The sequence below is a fragment of the Epinephelus lanceolatus genome, chromosome 4 (genome assembly GCF_041903045.1).
Source record: "Epinephelus lanceolatus isolate andai-2023 chromosome 4, ASM4190304v1, whole genome shotgun sequence".
NCBI lineage: Eukaryota > Metazoa > Chordata > Actinopteri > Perciformes > Serranidae > Epinephelus > Epinephelus lanceolatus.
The window spans coordinates 30624971-30641046 of record NC_135737.1 but is presented as its reverse complement, the minus strand read 5'-3'; the positions used below and the strand labels follow the sequence as shown (position 1 = coordinate 30641046).

The 16076-nt window shown below is 40.9% G+C and overlaps 1 long non-coding RNA gene across 1 annotated transcript in view; it reads left to right on the top strand.

Moving 5' to 3' along the window:
• Positions 1 to 15800, top strand: part of LOC144462748 (uncharacterized) — a 143641-nt gene extending 127841 nt beyond the window's left edge. The window contains exons 2-3 of the long non-coding RNA XR_013490970.1: positions 14999 to 15162; positions 15317 to 15800. This is a non-coding gene — a long non-coding RNA (uncharacterized LOC144462748). The remainder of the gene's footprint in view (positions 1 to 14998; positions 15163 to 15316) is intronic.
• Positions 15801 to 16076: the final 276 nt, after the last annotated feature.

Genomic DNA, 16076 nt, shown 5'->3' with positions numbered 1-16076 from the left:
TGATTAGAGCTGATAACAGGTATACTCAGATTCACTTGGGTGTTGCACATACTGATAAACAGACCCAGGAACAGCAGTAATAGCATGGGAACGACTTGGGACTGTTGACCATAATAAAACGTGGACCTGAACCTGTACGGCTCACTGGCCGGGACTTGGGTCCTAGTCCAGGTAGGTGACCTTTACCTGACACATCCAAATCTGACACCATGGGGTACCTATAGCGTCATAGTTACAAGCCACTGACCAAGCTGCCATGTTTGACAACTTGGTAGAAAGAGCTTGCTGTCCCATTCATCACCATTTTTTCTTATTACTCTGCACGAGACGCCACACTCTCATTAAGAAGGTTTTCCATTTTTAGATGTAATTATTAAATATAAATAATAAAAAGAGAAGCCTCTGTTTTCACTTGGATTGGAGCCTCAGTGTTTCTGCTGCGGTATTCACCAGAGACAGCAGTTCTTTATTCCTCATCACTGATGATGACAACAGGGATGCTCCATCAAAATCAACCTCCCAGTCAAACATTTTTTGTTTTGCTGATGAAGTCACTGGACAGATAATTAGATGTTCCTGCTTGGGGATTCATCACACCAAACACCTATTTTACACTCAGCTTGGAAGATAACAAGGTTCCCTCAAGTGACAAACTATCAAATTTTTAATTTGATGGAGCTGACAACAAATTTACCTCAGTAAGTTTTCCTCTGCTCTCTCACTCCGTGTATTTGTCTCTTTATGGTTCGTCCCTATGTTGTGATTGGGATCACACACACCTGAGAGTGAACGCGATGCACACACATATTCTCCACAATCCTCTCAGTGTTGGTAATGAACAATCTGTTTGTATATATTTCTTGTTTGGGTGTTTGCCGGCTGTTTTTCTGTTTGTCTGCAAAGTGGTTGGTGTTTAGTGGAGAATACTGAGGAGGAAGTTAAGATGTTCGTCAGCCTTGCTGCAAATCAGCGTGCTCATCCGTCACTGCTAATGTTTCGACATGTCACTGCAGATGTTCAGAAGAGCACAGGATATTAATGGAGTGTTGTCTTTCCACCTCATTTCATCTGATGAATATCAACAAAGATTATAGACAAACCGGAGAGGGGAGAAGGTATATGGAAAGAGAGGAGAGCAAGAGGGCAGAGGAGATAACGGTGCTACAGAGGAAGTAAAAAAATGATATTTTGTTGGTGTAATGTGACTATTTTTCAAAAACAAGTCATTTGATCTTTAAAAGAAGCGATTTTCCAACTCTGTAAGAGCAGTAAGACATATTATACTGTCAATAAAATGTCAGAGATAGCGATGTCGGCAGTTAGGAGATTTCAGGGAAAAGTCCTGGAGAAACAGCCACATTGAATTCTGAAATGTTAGAGTTGCGCGTTCCCTGCATCATGCCATGATCTATCAATTATAAAGAAAGCATGTCAGTGCTTCAGATAAACATCTTATTATTGCCAGGGCCTGACTACCTTAAAAAGGGACTCTTTATTTAACCACAGTGTAGGCATGTACTGCTTACACAAGGTATTTCGCTCAATTTCAGTGTGCTGCGATTAAACTGGAGGCTCTGGCATGGGTTCTTCATTATATTTTAAATCTCCTGATGCATCAATATTTAAACTCTTTTCCCCACGCAGTCAGTTGTCTAAGCAGACAAACAGACAAAAGAAGACAACCATATAGGCCTAAACAAAACAGACAGTCATGCAGCTTTGATGCAGTGTTTTCTGCCAGGCCCATCAGTAGCCACGCTCACTAAAAGAGACTTTTATGTATTTCCACCAAGCCACGGCTCTCTGGAACAAGTTGCATGTATACACACACACTGTGTATTGTCATTCATCCTACAGGGACGTCCTCATATACGGTCTTTGGATGAGCAGTTTGCGCCATTAGTTTTGCATCTGTGCAACAAGCTGGATACGAAATCGATCTTGATAAATGATGGAGTAGTAAGATCATCAATTTATGACATTACCCTGCAGGGCTGCCATGTGTAATTGCTGTGCCTGGGGAAAAAAATCCCCCTGAGCTCTCCCTCCACTAAATTAACCCTAACCACGGACCAGTCCATATCTCCACACTAATTGACAGTCATCATGATTTAATTTATGCAGCACAAACATTTATCAGTTAGTGAATTGATTAGTGACTGTCTCTACGGCTTAGTCACAGTCACACCACTGTCACAATTCTAGGGCAGCATTCACTCCTTTACTGCTAAAACATTAACTATATTAGTACCAAATAATAACTTACAAAGAGCAGCACACCCCGAGCCAATGAAAATATTGATATATGTATTCTCCAAAGTGCTTTGCTCTCAATGAATCTCCAAATGCTTTACTTTTCTTGCGGCAAAGGGTGTATGTGATGGGATCAAATTCACCACAGTATTTCCAATTCCTATTGTCATACTTGGCTGTTAAATCTTTTGGATATCAAATTTGTTGCTCACATAAACCAGCTAAAGTAGAGTTTGTTGCCGCAAACTGACTGTTGTTAACTGAGTAACCAAAAATGCAGCTGAAAAATTGTGTACATTAACAACAGGAGCATAAGGCTGCCAGGAAATGTTGACTTGGTTGACAACTCTTTGCTTTCATACACTATAGTAGGTATTTAGAATATTTATCCATAGTGTGCTAGCAGTGTTAGCATGTGATATTTGTCTTTATTAGGCTGACCAAACGTCCTCTTTTGCCCAGACATGTCCACTTTTCACGTCCTGTCCGGGGTGTCTGGTTTTTTTTTTTATAAATTAATGATAATGTGTTAGAGTGCGGCACGGGCTGCATATCTCTGTCTGAACCTGAACCGAGCCCGACATTATTTAATGACTAAAGCACTGAGTTTGTGTCACACAGTGGTTGCAGGGTATGTAGGCTGGGCGTGCGCCGTGGGTGCTCAGCTGTGGAGAGGGAGACCTCTGTGTTTGAGACGGGAGCGGGAGGTGGGAGGTCCGATGCTTCCAGCGAGAGGAGAGGGAGAAATAAAACAAAATAAGATAAAATAGGAGACACCTGTCTCACTCTTTTATTTTATTTTCAGCGTTTAATCAAGGCGGAGGCGGGCGGCGGGAGGTCCGAGACTTCCAGAGAGGGGAGAGGTAGAAACAAACAGCCAATGTGTGTGTGTGTGTTATGTTCAGGTGTTGTCATGTAAATAACAGTGCCCAAGCAATAAACAGGACAGACAATAGGATTTTATTTATTTTTACACTACATTTTCACTGAAAGCTGACCGAATCCGACCTGAGGCCGAATACAATTTTTACATTTTTGACCGAACCCGGCCTACCATCGGGAACCGTCGGGCTCGGATCGGGTAGCCACACTCTAGTGTGTGTATGTGTCCCCTATCTATTGGGGCCTATCTGAATTTCTGTCTTTGAGAGATATTATTTTGTAATATAACTGAATTTTCTATCTATACATATAAACTTTAAATACATTAAAATTATAAGGCATCTTTGAGTAAACTGCGAGTATCATTTAAGTAGGCTATGTCGTGGCCGCGCCGAGTGTCCTCTTTTTTGGAAATCAAAATATGGTCACCCTATCTTTATATTAAAAATGCCTTCCCTCTCAGCATAAATAGGATGAAGACTGTTTTTATTTTCTTAGTGTTGGGAAAATGAAAGGGAAATTCTCAGGGAAAGTATCTGAAACAGCTGGTGGAGCATAATGCAGGTGTTTTAAAGGCAGCCTCATCAAAGCTGCACTGATCAAACTTTCTGTACTAGCGATGAAAATAAATGACTGTATAATATGAATAGGGTCACTTATAGTGAAGATCCCACAGAGAACTGGAGGGGCACTCAAGGCCAAGTGCTCTATCTCAAAATGTCACAGGTGCAACAGACTGTCAGAACATTAATATAGCAGCACATTTGCTGTGTGAAGATGTAGTGGAGTGTTGGCATCCTGAGAAGAGAATGAACTTTTCAGTTCTGAATTTTGGTAGCCAGGGCCGCTGCATGCAAATATGTGTTTGTTGCACAAGGAAATAAACGTAGGAGTTGTTGACCTTGTAAGTTTATAGTTTTTGCATGTAACAGGTGTAAACTGACACGGTGTCCCAGTGTAACAGGGTCATTTATACAGCAGTAATGTGTGTAACAACATTTGTAATAAGTATTATAATTCCACAAAATTTGTTGCAGATGTTACCTGACATGCCCCCCTACACAATTTGTGTAATATTTGATAACCAGTTTCTGTACCCCTGCGTTCACCTTTGGGGGTACCCCACCTATAAAGGGGTGTCTCCAGCCTTACCGCTCCTCTTTTGCTGTTGTGCTCCCTGGGAGAGGTAAGCGGCATTGCTCTTGTGGTGATTTCCATGTGTTAGCGCTGTTAAACTATGATTATAAGTTCATTTTATGCTAACATACTGTTGTGTCGCTTGATTCGTGTAGGGGCTGGAGTTTGTATGGTTGTGTGTGATGGAGGATTTTGCTTTTATCACCTGTTCTCAGGAATAAACGGAGATCGCCTCCAAAGATATCCACGGTCTGGGCCTCTTTATATCTACACAACGCAGACATCACTAAAGTCCACCAGTTACACCAGAACATCAACAACAGACGCACCCAGGATACCTAGCGCATCATATGTGGATGTCAGAAGTCCATTGAACATGTGACGAGTTGGGAGTGTGAATATGTTTTGGGTTTTTTTAAAATTTTATGTACTTTATTAATCCCCGAGGGCAAATTCAATTGTTGTGTATATTATGAGTTTAACTAAAGTAAAAAAAATATTTTCAGTATCCCTGCTGACAAACAGACAAATGCACATACAGAGAATTCTACTCCGCAGCATTTTAGCATATTTCAGCTCTTTGTTCTGGTTTTAAGGCCCCAGACTCAAGTCTGAAACCCTCCCACATCCAAAGACAATCTGTCATGAGGGCAAGGATTAGGTTTTGCAGGATTGAAAGTCTCACGAAAGTCTCCTCCCCCGAGCCCCTAGTCAGTCAACCTCTGGGTTATAACTAGTCCAGAGCATCCATAAGACACTTGACACTTAAAATTCATCATAATGATTTACGACCTGTCATATAGTGCATCACTAAGCATTGTGTGTGTACAAGTGTACTCATAGAGCATTATAAATGCATTATAAATCACTATGAATGCCCTTATAATGCATTATAGATGTGGTCTTCATAGAAAGTGACCAGAACAGAGCTAAAATGAGGGTGAAATATTTCACTTATTTTGTCATATAGAAAAAAAATGGCTCCAAGTAAATGCTGATGTTGCTCTTTTTCTGCTAAATGTGTCCCAGAAATTCTACACTATCACATTCACCACATAATTTATAAGGTGATATTATCTTGATGTTGTGTTGTTAACAAGTTGCTCTGCCCTCAAAACAAATAATGTAGGTTTAGCATTTTAATTATATCCGTGTAAAAATTTAGTGAGCTAATATTTTAAAAGCATGTCTTTTCAGCATTTTGACAGAATAATGCTGTAAGCAAAACACATCTTGTACATACAGTATACATTTTATTAAGATGTCTGAAAATACTGTCACATTGTGTCCGTGTTGTTTCCTCCTCTCTTCTTGCCCTTTCGGTGAACTTGGATCTTAGTTTTGCTTACAGTTATGTTCTGCCTGTCCTCTGGAAAGTGTGCCGCCCTGCCAACACATTCCCAAAACACAGTCTCTCTGGTGTCTCACACATACACATCAATATGCCTCCATCTCCTCGCTCTCTCTCTGTTCTCTCCCTCTCCCTCTCACCCAGCCACCCCTTTGGCGGCAGCTCGTTTTTGTTCAGCAGTAGTGCGCTTCTGGCCTTTGTTGTGTCAAAATGTTGCCAACTGTCTCTCCTCTCTCTCTCTCTCTCTCTCTCTCTCTCTCTATCTATCTATCTCTCTCTCTCTCTCTCTCTCTCTCTCTCTCTCTCTCTCTCTCTCTCTCTCTCCAGGCCCCTGGCTATCTATTCCCCATGCCCACCCCCAGTGTCCCTCTTGCTCTTGTTGTCTTTCTCTTTGTCTTTTGATCCTTTCTGTCTTCCTCACTTTTCCTTTATTTTTCCCTTTCTCTCTCTACGTCTGTCATCTCACTGTCTGTCCTCCACTGTACTTGGCTTTTTCTAGTACTGTTTTGTCCTTCATTCATTCCTCCCATCCTCTCCTCTTACCTCCTGTCTGCCTTCTTTTCCTTTGTCTGCCTCACAGGACTGAAAAAAGAGATCTATAGCTCGAACACAAATGCATTGTAATATAAAATGAGGTGTGGGTATGAGGTGTGGGTGTAAGTTGGTTAGTATTTTAAGTTATTTATTGTTTTTATTTGTGGTAAACAAGTCTGTAAATAACACTTGACAGATGTAAAGATCACAGCACATCACCATAAGAGAGGCATTTAATGTGACATAAATAGACATTTAAGGAGGTATAAAAGCAAGATGATTTAATCAGTTGTGTTGCTGCTGCGTCGCAGTGACATCGCTCAGTACCGTCTTCATTTAAGGATTGATGTGGGTGTTTCTCCCACTTGAAATCTGAGTGCTCCTCATTGCCTCAGCGTATTAAACCTTTGTAACTGACGTCACTAATGCACGTAAGATATCGTGTCAGAATTTCAGCCGAGTACATCTATCTCTGTCTTAAAGATGGCAGATTTGAAGAAAATTGTCAAGCTGTGTTGGTTGTTATGGCGGTGAGGAAAGGTCAGTGTACGTGGAAAACTTCAGAAATGTCAGAAATGTTGATGCATATTGTCACGCTTATCAATCCAGTGATCTGAAAGCTGCTAAGAAAAAGATCATACACCGCAACCGTAAAAACATGTCAAATATAATAGGCACGTGTGGGCTTTTAGTTTTCCACATGACTCCCCACAGTAAATTTGTTTGGTGCACACACACAAAAAAATGTATATTTCATTGATTTTTGTGAAATGAATGGATCAATAACGAAAATAATTCACAGCGTACAAAAACATGAACAAACAACACTGACAAGCGGTTGTCATATAGAACCTCAAAACTCATTTTTGCTCCATTCTTTGCTGTGTCATTCTTTGCACAGTATTACTGTCATCACACTTGTATCCTCCGCCTGTTAGTCAATAATCCCCTCCTTTCTTCCTTCACAGTCCTTTAGTTGTGAAAGTCTGAGTCAATTCAGCGGAAATCAACGATTCAGTGAGCTGACATGAACCCTAAACTCTAAAATAACTGTAATTTTAGGTGACAACCTCCACTGATTCAGAATTCCTGCCTCTCTGCGGCGCTCTCCACTGTTTGCACCGACTGTTTCGGCCAGTGGGACTGATTGTATCACCCTCACTCCGCTGCACCCCACTGCACCGTTAAGACTCCATTTTAGCTGTAGGGCCTACTGTACTTGAATCAGAAGCCTTTGTCATATAAAATAACACTTGTATTGATCCCTGAGGGAGGGAATTCAAGTGAGTGTTGCAGCAGTGCAGAGTCTTACGTCAGTCCGAGGGTAGTGTGTGGGGCGGCTGTGGCTCAGGAGAGCGGGTCATCCACTGATCAGAGGATCGGAATTTCGATCCCTGGCTCTTCCGGCCCACATGTGGAAGTACTCTTGGGCAAAATAGTGAACCCAAAAGTGTGAGTTTTGGCTGAGTAGCAAGTTTTAGCCTTGACTAGCAGTGTATGAATGTATGAATGTGTCTAGTGTGTAGGATTAAGTGGCATCTAGCAGTGAGGTTGCAGTATTCTGAGCGGTAGACATGAAACCAGTCTGGGCTATTGTACAACAAAATGGCAGACACTGTGGATGAGGAACCGCTCTATATGTAGCTATATATTGCTCATTCTAAGGTAACGGAAACACCATTCTTAATTTCAGGTGATTATACATTCATGAAAACATAGTTCTGAACATTATTTCCACCATTAGATGCCCCTAAATCCTACACACTGGAACGTTAAGCCCTTGGAGTGATTGGACAATGAGAAAGGCTCTTACACATTTACACATACTGACTCATACAGTCAAGTCAGGGTCGACGTGAGACACCTTGAAAATCATGACTAATGGTAAGAGATTTGGTAGGAGTGTTGTTAATGTTAGTACAGTGTGAAAAGATGGACTCTATGCTTCCATTTGAATCGGACAAAAATGAAACCATAAAGTATTCATATTTTCTATGTATAAATTCCTACAATACTGTATGACTATATTTTTTATATTACACTGTAATTAAAATACATCTAGCTGTTATGAAATAATTATTCAGTTTATGAATAATTTACACTCATCTTGCCTGTTCAGGTCCATTTTATGTAATTTAGTCACAGCCACAGACAGGATTATGTCTCACAATTTACAGCATCTCTAAACTAAAACCTAAAGCATGAACACCAAATGTATAAAAGATACTGCTGCTGTCTTTGATATGTTGTACCTACATATCACAGTGTGATACTCCACTCTAATAAGGAACACTTCACACAGATAGATGTATGACGATAAATTCCTCTAATGTCAGACTGATGAGGGAAGGCGAGATGAACACCCATGTTTCCAGGGTAACGCTTGCTTTCAGTCAAACCTTATTGGAAGGTTTAAGTTTGCTAAACATAGAGTATTTACTCTGCCACTACTGCAGCATTATCACTGAAGTACTGCACTTTACTGAACAGCTAAATGATGGAAAAAAACCCTCACCCTTAACTTTATGTTATGAATTCATAAAGTGAATGCATCTTTGACAGCTTACATCATGCAGGATTGTTAGTCTCTGTGTAAACACGCTCACTTGCGAACGTGAAAGTAAAAGCCAGCCCCAGATTCACTCCTATTTGGCGTTTCCCCCTCGCTATATTGCACTTTTTTCAGTGCTGGGTCTTTCATAAACCAGAGAAGACCCACACAGAGAATCACAGGGCAGAGGCATGAGTAAGACAAAAACTGAGGCTTTCCAAGACCGTTCCGAGAGTCAAAACAAAAAATCAGGATTATCAAGCAGAGGTACAGAGGCATCAGACGAAGGTTGAAATCAGGTAAAAAAATCCAGAAAGGCAATACAAACAACAGGGAGACTGGTATATGTACTGAAAGGTAAACAAGCAGACTGGCAAGGTGTGTGGCAGACTGGGCAGGCATGTCACTGATAGGCTGACGGTCAATACAGGGGGAGTGCCAATAGGTGTGGATGGTGTACTGTTGGGAAAAGCTGGCAGGTGCTGACTGGAGAATAAGCAGAGGGGTGTGTAAATGAGGTGCACCAGGAGGAGGGTGTTACAAGGAACAGGAAGCTCCAGCAGAGTCCATGACAGGGTCTGCTTATGGTTTAGCACCTGATAGCTTTTTTATAAAGCTCCGACCTCACCTGAGCAGTGTGGGGGTACACACCCATAAACATCCCAAGCACAGAAAATGAGAAGAAAATAAGAAAATGCAGGCAGAGGGCAAAAATTCCCATCCCATATTTTCAGGGATATGGGACTGTAATATTTCACAATAAATTTGCCTGATTATTACCTTACAGGCTTTTACTGTGATATCTCACCAAACTCAGAAATTTATTGTGAAAATCACGCAGGTAAATATGATGATTTTACAGAAGCATACTGCTTAATCACAGTAATATATGAAGTTTAACCGTGAGATTACAGTGAAATACAGTAATTCTGCAGGAGCATATTGCTAAATCACAGTAATCAAATGTACATAAACTGTGAAGTTACAGTTAAATTCTGTAATTTACAGGAACGTACTGTCATATCACAGTAATGTAATGGGCTTTAACAGTGAGGATACAGTTAAATATATTAATTTTACAAGAGCATACTGCTAAATCACAGTATATGAGACATACCTACTGTGAGATTACAGTATACAGCTGTCATTTCACAACAAATTTACTGTAAAAATGACAACTACTAGCAAGTAATTTACTGTGAATGTACAGTCAAATATTTTACAGTGATATGGGTCTATATTGTTTTTTAAGAAAAACCTGCATAGCATATCTTTAAAAAAAACTTTTGATGCAGCTGGTCTGTTGCAAGCAGCAAGCAATGCACTTAAAATTTTGATCTTTGTGGATTTGTAACATTACAACCGTATGTCATTATTGTAACCCAGTCTCACTCCGAAATCAAGTGCATGTGTAGTGACTTCCAGCGTCAGACGCTGACAAAAACAATCTCCTCAGCATGATAGGCTGCTGTCGCCAATATAGTTTAATGGTAGCCAGTGGCATCAGGGGGAAACACAGCAGGAAAAGAACGAAAGATAAGGCAGTGAAAGTCCAAGTAGGGCGCAAGGTAAGAGTGGTGAATGGGTCCAACAAAGACTGATTTTCACCCAGCAGAGCAGCATTCGCATCCAGTAGGATTAAGAAACCAAACCCTGTTCTTTTTTCCTAAACCTAACCACGTGTGTGTGTCGGCTAAACGTAAACATGTGCATTAGTTGTTCAAATCCGGTCTCAGTCCAAAGTCGTCGAAATCCAATGCTTGGGCAGTGACTTGCGGCATCAGACACTGACAAAAAAGCCATCCTGTAATGTTGGCATGATATGCAGCAGGTTGCCGTTATAGTTTAACAGCGCATGGCAGTGTCAGGGGGAAACATGGCGGTACAAGAACGAAAGATAAGGCAGTCAAAGTCCAAGTAGGGTATGCGATAGGGGTGGTGGATGGATCCAACAAACATTCAGTATTCGCCAGCTGTAAGATTCTAAAGCCAAACCCTGTTCTTTTTTCCTAAACCTAACCATGTGCTTTTGTTGCCTAAACCCAAGCACATGCATTAGTTGTTGAAAGACAAACATGTCAAATCACGGTGTTGGACTGATGTAGTGTGTTTATTTTGAAATAGACTTTATGTAAACGGTAAATTTCCTGTAAAAACTGAAGTGTATTTTAATGGAAGACAATGCATGTAACAGGCAGACCTTGACATGGCATCCTAGAACGTCAGGAGTGCACCCAGAGTACCATGCACGTTGTATGTGGACGTGGAAAGTCCCTGACCAAACGTCGATATGTGACGAGGTCGGAGTGAGCATGTGTTGATTATCAGCCTTATAATTTCATCAGAAACATTTCAGAGAGGACGTGACATTTGATATTTAGTTTAGTATGAAAGAACTTTCAAATCAAGAAAACCTGAACTGACTCAGGCTGTTTAAAACCATTTTTGCAGTTCAACTCTAATGTGATATTAAATGAGTATTAGCTCCAAGGACAATAAAAAAAAAAAATCTGCTATGATTCATTAAATTTCAAACTCACGAACCACGGGGAAAAAAAAGACCACGAAATTGAACTCATACTGATCCCAATTATGATGTTTGGCTCATATAAATGAACAGTTTTTTTTGGAAATCAAGATTGTTTTATACTTACAGATATTTATTCACCTCGATCATCAAAAACCTTTCCTCCCATAAATAAAGTTTGCAAATATTTGCATTTGACATACTACACCTCCTCTTCCACAGCAAACATTTGATAACACTAGAAAGTTCACTGCAAGTTTATCTCAAAAGTAATTAGCAATACTTTCAGTTTCAGCAATTTATGCCAGAGGCTGAATTATTAAGGTCTCTCATCGCCTTTCCACTTCCTATCCCCTCCTCTCCTCTGCCTCTTGTTCTTGCCAACCATTATTCTCTGTTGAGCAACCTAACTAACAAACCACTGCAGCCTTCAAACACATACTGCACACACTGACGGAGGAAAGTGGCTCACCCAGATTCTTTGTTTGAATGAACCACAGTGGGAAATACAAATATCTGCAAGGCACATAAGGAGAGAAATGGGAAAGTGTGTGTGGAGATCAAACAGTCTGCATATGTGTATCTATGTATTGCATGTGCATATACTGTATGTGTGCATTACTCTTTCTGTTTGGCATCTCCTGCTGTAATTTGGCTCTGCTAAATGAGTCGGGCATAAAAGAAACCCATAAAACCAGTGTTCCCTGAACTCCTGCCACTCCATCATAATGACTCTTTCTCACTTTTCTCCTCTTCACTTTCTTTTTTAGCTTTTTCCCAAATGACCAAAGTAAAAGTTTGAACAATTAGGCATGAGTCGAAACAAAACAAAGCAAAAACATGATAACATTCTTGTATAACAACTTTTATTTCTGTCTGTGAGTTAAGTTAAACACATCTATTCAGGCTTTTGTCATGGACTGTTCGTATGTAAACCTACAAAAAGGAATGCACCACAATTGACCTTTCACTCTGTCCCCAGACACAGACTGGCCAATCATGACGTAGAATCGGGCCGGCTCAGACCAGGGTCCGACAACAACACAGCTCCATTGACTCTAATGCAATCATTTCAGATTTTCTTTATTTTCAGGCTGGTTTTGTGGATTTGGAGCTAAATGTTGTGTCTGGGGCACGTCGTGTATTAATGATACTCGTTACCTGGAGAGGTTGGAAAAAGATATACGTTTCTTCCCTGTTCCAAAACCAAAATCAAACCCTGAAAAGTGTAGGGTTAGCTAGTTAGCTACTGAAGATATAGCCTACTGAATGTATACACATGCTGCTTTTGCTTTTTAATGATTATAACAGTGAAACAAAGACCGACCCTGCTGTACAGGAACCAGTGAAGGGAAGCAGGGAAACTTTGCTCATATTCAACCAGCTCTGTGTCATCGCAGTGTGCGCAGATGAACGTTGTTTGACTTTCCCCAGAGATCCCTACACGTCCTGCGACGACGGTCTGGAGGAGCAGCACATATCTGCACACACTGTGATCACTATCAGCAAAGTTTCCCTTTATATTCATTGTCTTCTGTGGCGATCAGCAGTGATGTGGTGGTTCACTTTTACACTGTGATCTGTAGCCTATAGTTCGGCTTTAGCTTCTAACTATCTTTGTCTTTTTAACCTGTTGTTGCTGCTGAGTCAGTTTGACATCCTGGATATATCCTTCAAACACAGACTGTAGACCCCTCTGTCTCCTTCTCTCTGGAATCACTCTAACCTACATAACTATACACAACTCTGTGTTATATACATACATTTACATTAAATACGCAACGATGAGGATGATGACGCTACTTGTGGGGTGCTAATTCACTGGATACCATATGAACTGTTGTATGAGGAAACATAAACCCAAACAAACATGTCCCAAGGCATGGAATGTCGAATGCAGTATGCCAAAAACACCAGGATGTTCGACTACACCTTTTTCGTCCACTCTGCACAGTGGATGATACATCACATCAACTGAGCTGCAAACAGATGACGGCTGTTTGATAGCTGATTGACAGCTGTCAGAAGTCCCAATGATGGATGACAGCATTGAAGTGACTGGTGACCAGTCGAATAGTAATAATAGGAATATGAATTGTTTAAGTGAACAAAATAATCAAAAATATTACATGGGACATAACTGTAGAAAATAACAACAACAGAGGACTGCAGATGTAATTTCACTGTCACAGATATAATATGTTATGTATAAAGTTATACTAAATACATTGTAAAAAAAAACAACAATAGAGCTCTATGGGTTGATCTCCATCTCTGGCGAACTCGTTAAGCGGCGTTTGTTTATCTCCATGGTAACGGATATAAAAGCAAGACGGTCAAAGTTCAGTGCGTAATGTTATGACACAGTTGTATATCCTAATTGTGTGCATAGTGCATGCAACAGTATGCTTTTTAAGGGCAGCTGCAGTACCTACGAAAAGTAAAAAGAAAAAGTATGCGATTCGGAACTCACCTATGACTTGGATAAAAAGTATTACAATGTGTTGTAATAAGAAAGAAGAAGCATGGAGAAACCACAGTAACTGGTAGAAAGTCAGCAGTAAATAAACAAAGTTAATGACTGTGCAAACTGAGGATAAGACTCTTTGTCTATCCTTTTTTCAGCCCCACGACTCGTACTGTAGCACACCTTTCTCCTTTTTTGTCTTTCCTGTTCTGTTGTTCATCCAATTACGTCCCTCTCGCTCTTATCCCTTTGTTTCTTCTCTTCATCTCACTCCCTTCTCTCTCTCATTATTGTCTGCTCCTGTTTTCTCCCTCTCTCTCTCTCCCCCTCTCTCCACCCCCTGTGGCTAAATCCAAGTGCCAGTATGCATTTGTATGGCCTAATTTGCGTGTGTATCTGTGTGTTTGAGTGTGTACGTGTGTGGTTTGCATACTCACATGCGGAGTTTGACCTTGTGCAACCAACCGTTTCAGAGCTTCTCTTTATTTTCCCACAGGTGTATAGTGTATGAGAGAGAGAGAGAGTGTGTGTGTGTGTGTGTGTGTGTGTGTGTGTCTCTTTGGTGGGCACACATGTGTGTGTCCTTTGTCCTTGTTCATTCATGCATATCAGCACTTGTCATAATTTTTCACAGGTGTGTGTGTACATGTACATCTGTATGCTTGTGTGCGCATGCTCTTGTGTGTGTGTGTGTGTGTGTGTGTGTGTGTGTGTGTGTGTGTGTGTGTGCGTGCGTGTGTGCAGAAGCCAACAGGGCACCTGCAGGAGCAGTCTATTCACTTTAGCAGGTTTGGGAGAAGAGCAGGTCACCAGTCAGACATTGTTTAGTCAACACACACCACGCTCACACTGATACACGTACACACCATGATGCAAACAGTAACTGGGGAACAATTAGATCCACCTGTACAGTATGAAAGTAAGAGATAGTGACCTGCTGTGTGATTCAGCAGCTCCACTCTTTACGGTGGATTTTCTCCTTGCATACAGTGCAGGAAAGGCCAAATGTCCCACTGTTTGCCCCAGTAGGCCCTTTTTCCACGGAAAGCACTTTGACATGTCACAGTGGGGAAAGCACAGGTGTAAATAATGAAGTTATGTAAATAATGATGGCTGAGTTCCATTCAGCTGCTGTGGTTTCAGGGTCCTGGCTCACTATAATCTCACAAGGACACTGGAATAGAACGGAGACATCTTTAATGTTATTAGAAACACCTGTGCTGTTCCAAGTATGACAAGTCAAAATGTCCTGAAGGCTTTTCTTGTTTATTATTTTGTACCTTCTTCGTCCTCTAGCCTGTGACCTGGAGAGTGATTTCAGTGCACCTTTTTGAAGGATGTCCCAATTCCCAAAATGCATCTTGAGGAGGGGGAAGGCCTGCCAGAAGAGCTATGAGCCAGGATGCACAGGTGTAGCTGATACATGACAGAGGCATGACATATAACAGGACTCTACAAATGTAAGTGTTCCTTTTGTACTCATAACTTGAGTTAGTTATTTAAGATGATCAAATGCGGGATCAAAGATGCAGCTGTGCCTAATGTCTTATTTAACTGACGACTCAACTCCTTTCTCCTTCTGTCTGCTCTTTGTCTCTTTCACTCACATCTCAGGTGGGAGGGACTAAGACGCGAGAAGAGGAGACGAGGAAAGGAGTTGATGTGCACAAATTGGAAAAAGAGAAAAGGCTTGTGAAATGTGAAAAGTTTTAATCTGCCATTCCTGTCATGGCCACTGGAGGCTGGCTCCATCAGAATTCAATAACTTTTCTCCTGAGAATCAAAGTTGCTCATGGTCCCAATAGGTAGTTCAACTCCTCATCAACTGTGTGTCTTTGTCAGTTTCATTGGAATGATTTGAGCTGACAGGTATGTTTGGGAGTGTGTTTGTGTGTCACACTTTTATTCAATCATGATAGTTGCACTCAGGCTTCTATGGCTCCAGCGAGGCTCAAAATCCTGGTTTGAAATGTTCCATCATAACCCATGCATCCATGATTGTCCTAATACACTTGACTTTGTTTATTTAAAAGCCATTTTCTTTATGCATAGGTTTTGATGCTAGAGTTGCACCCTTGTGTGTCATGCCCTACACTGCCACCAGGTGTTGCCAGTGCAATACAAATCTCTCAAAACCAAGATTTTGAATTTTTTGAAAAACACTTCAAATCGCTCTCTTCCTAGAAAGTTTGACTGATCTGCATGAAACTGGGTGAACATAATCTAGGGACCAATATCTAAAGTTCCCTCTTGGCAAAAGTTGGAAAACTTACTAAAACTGAGCTTCTATAAGGCAATGAATATTGCGGAGGACGTGGCTCATCACATAAAGGTGTATAATATCTCAAGGGTTTCACTGATCACCACGCAACTT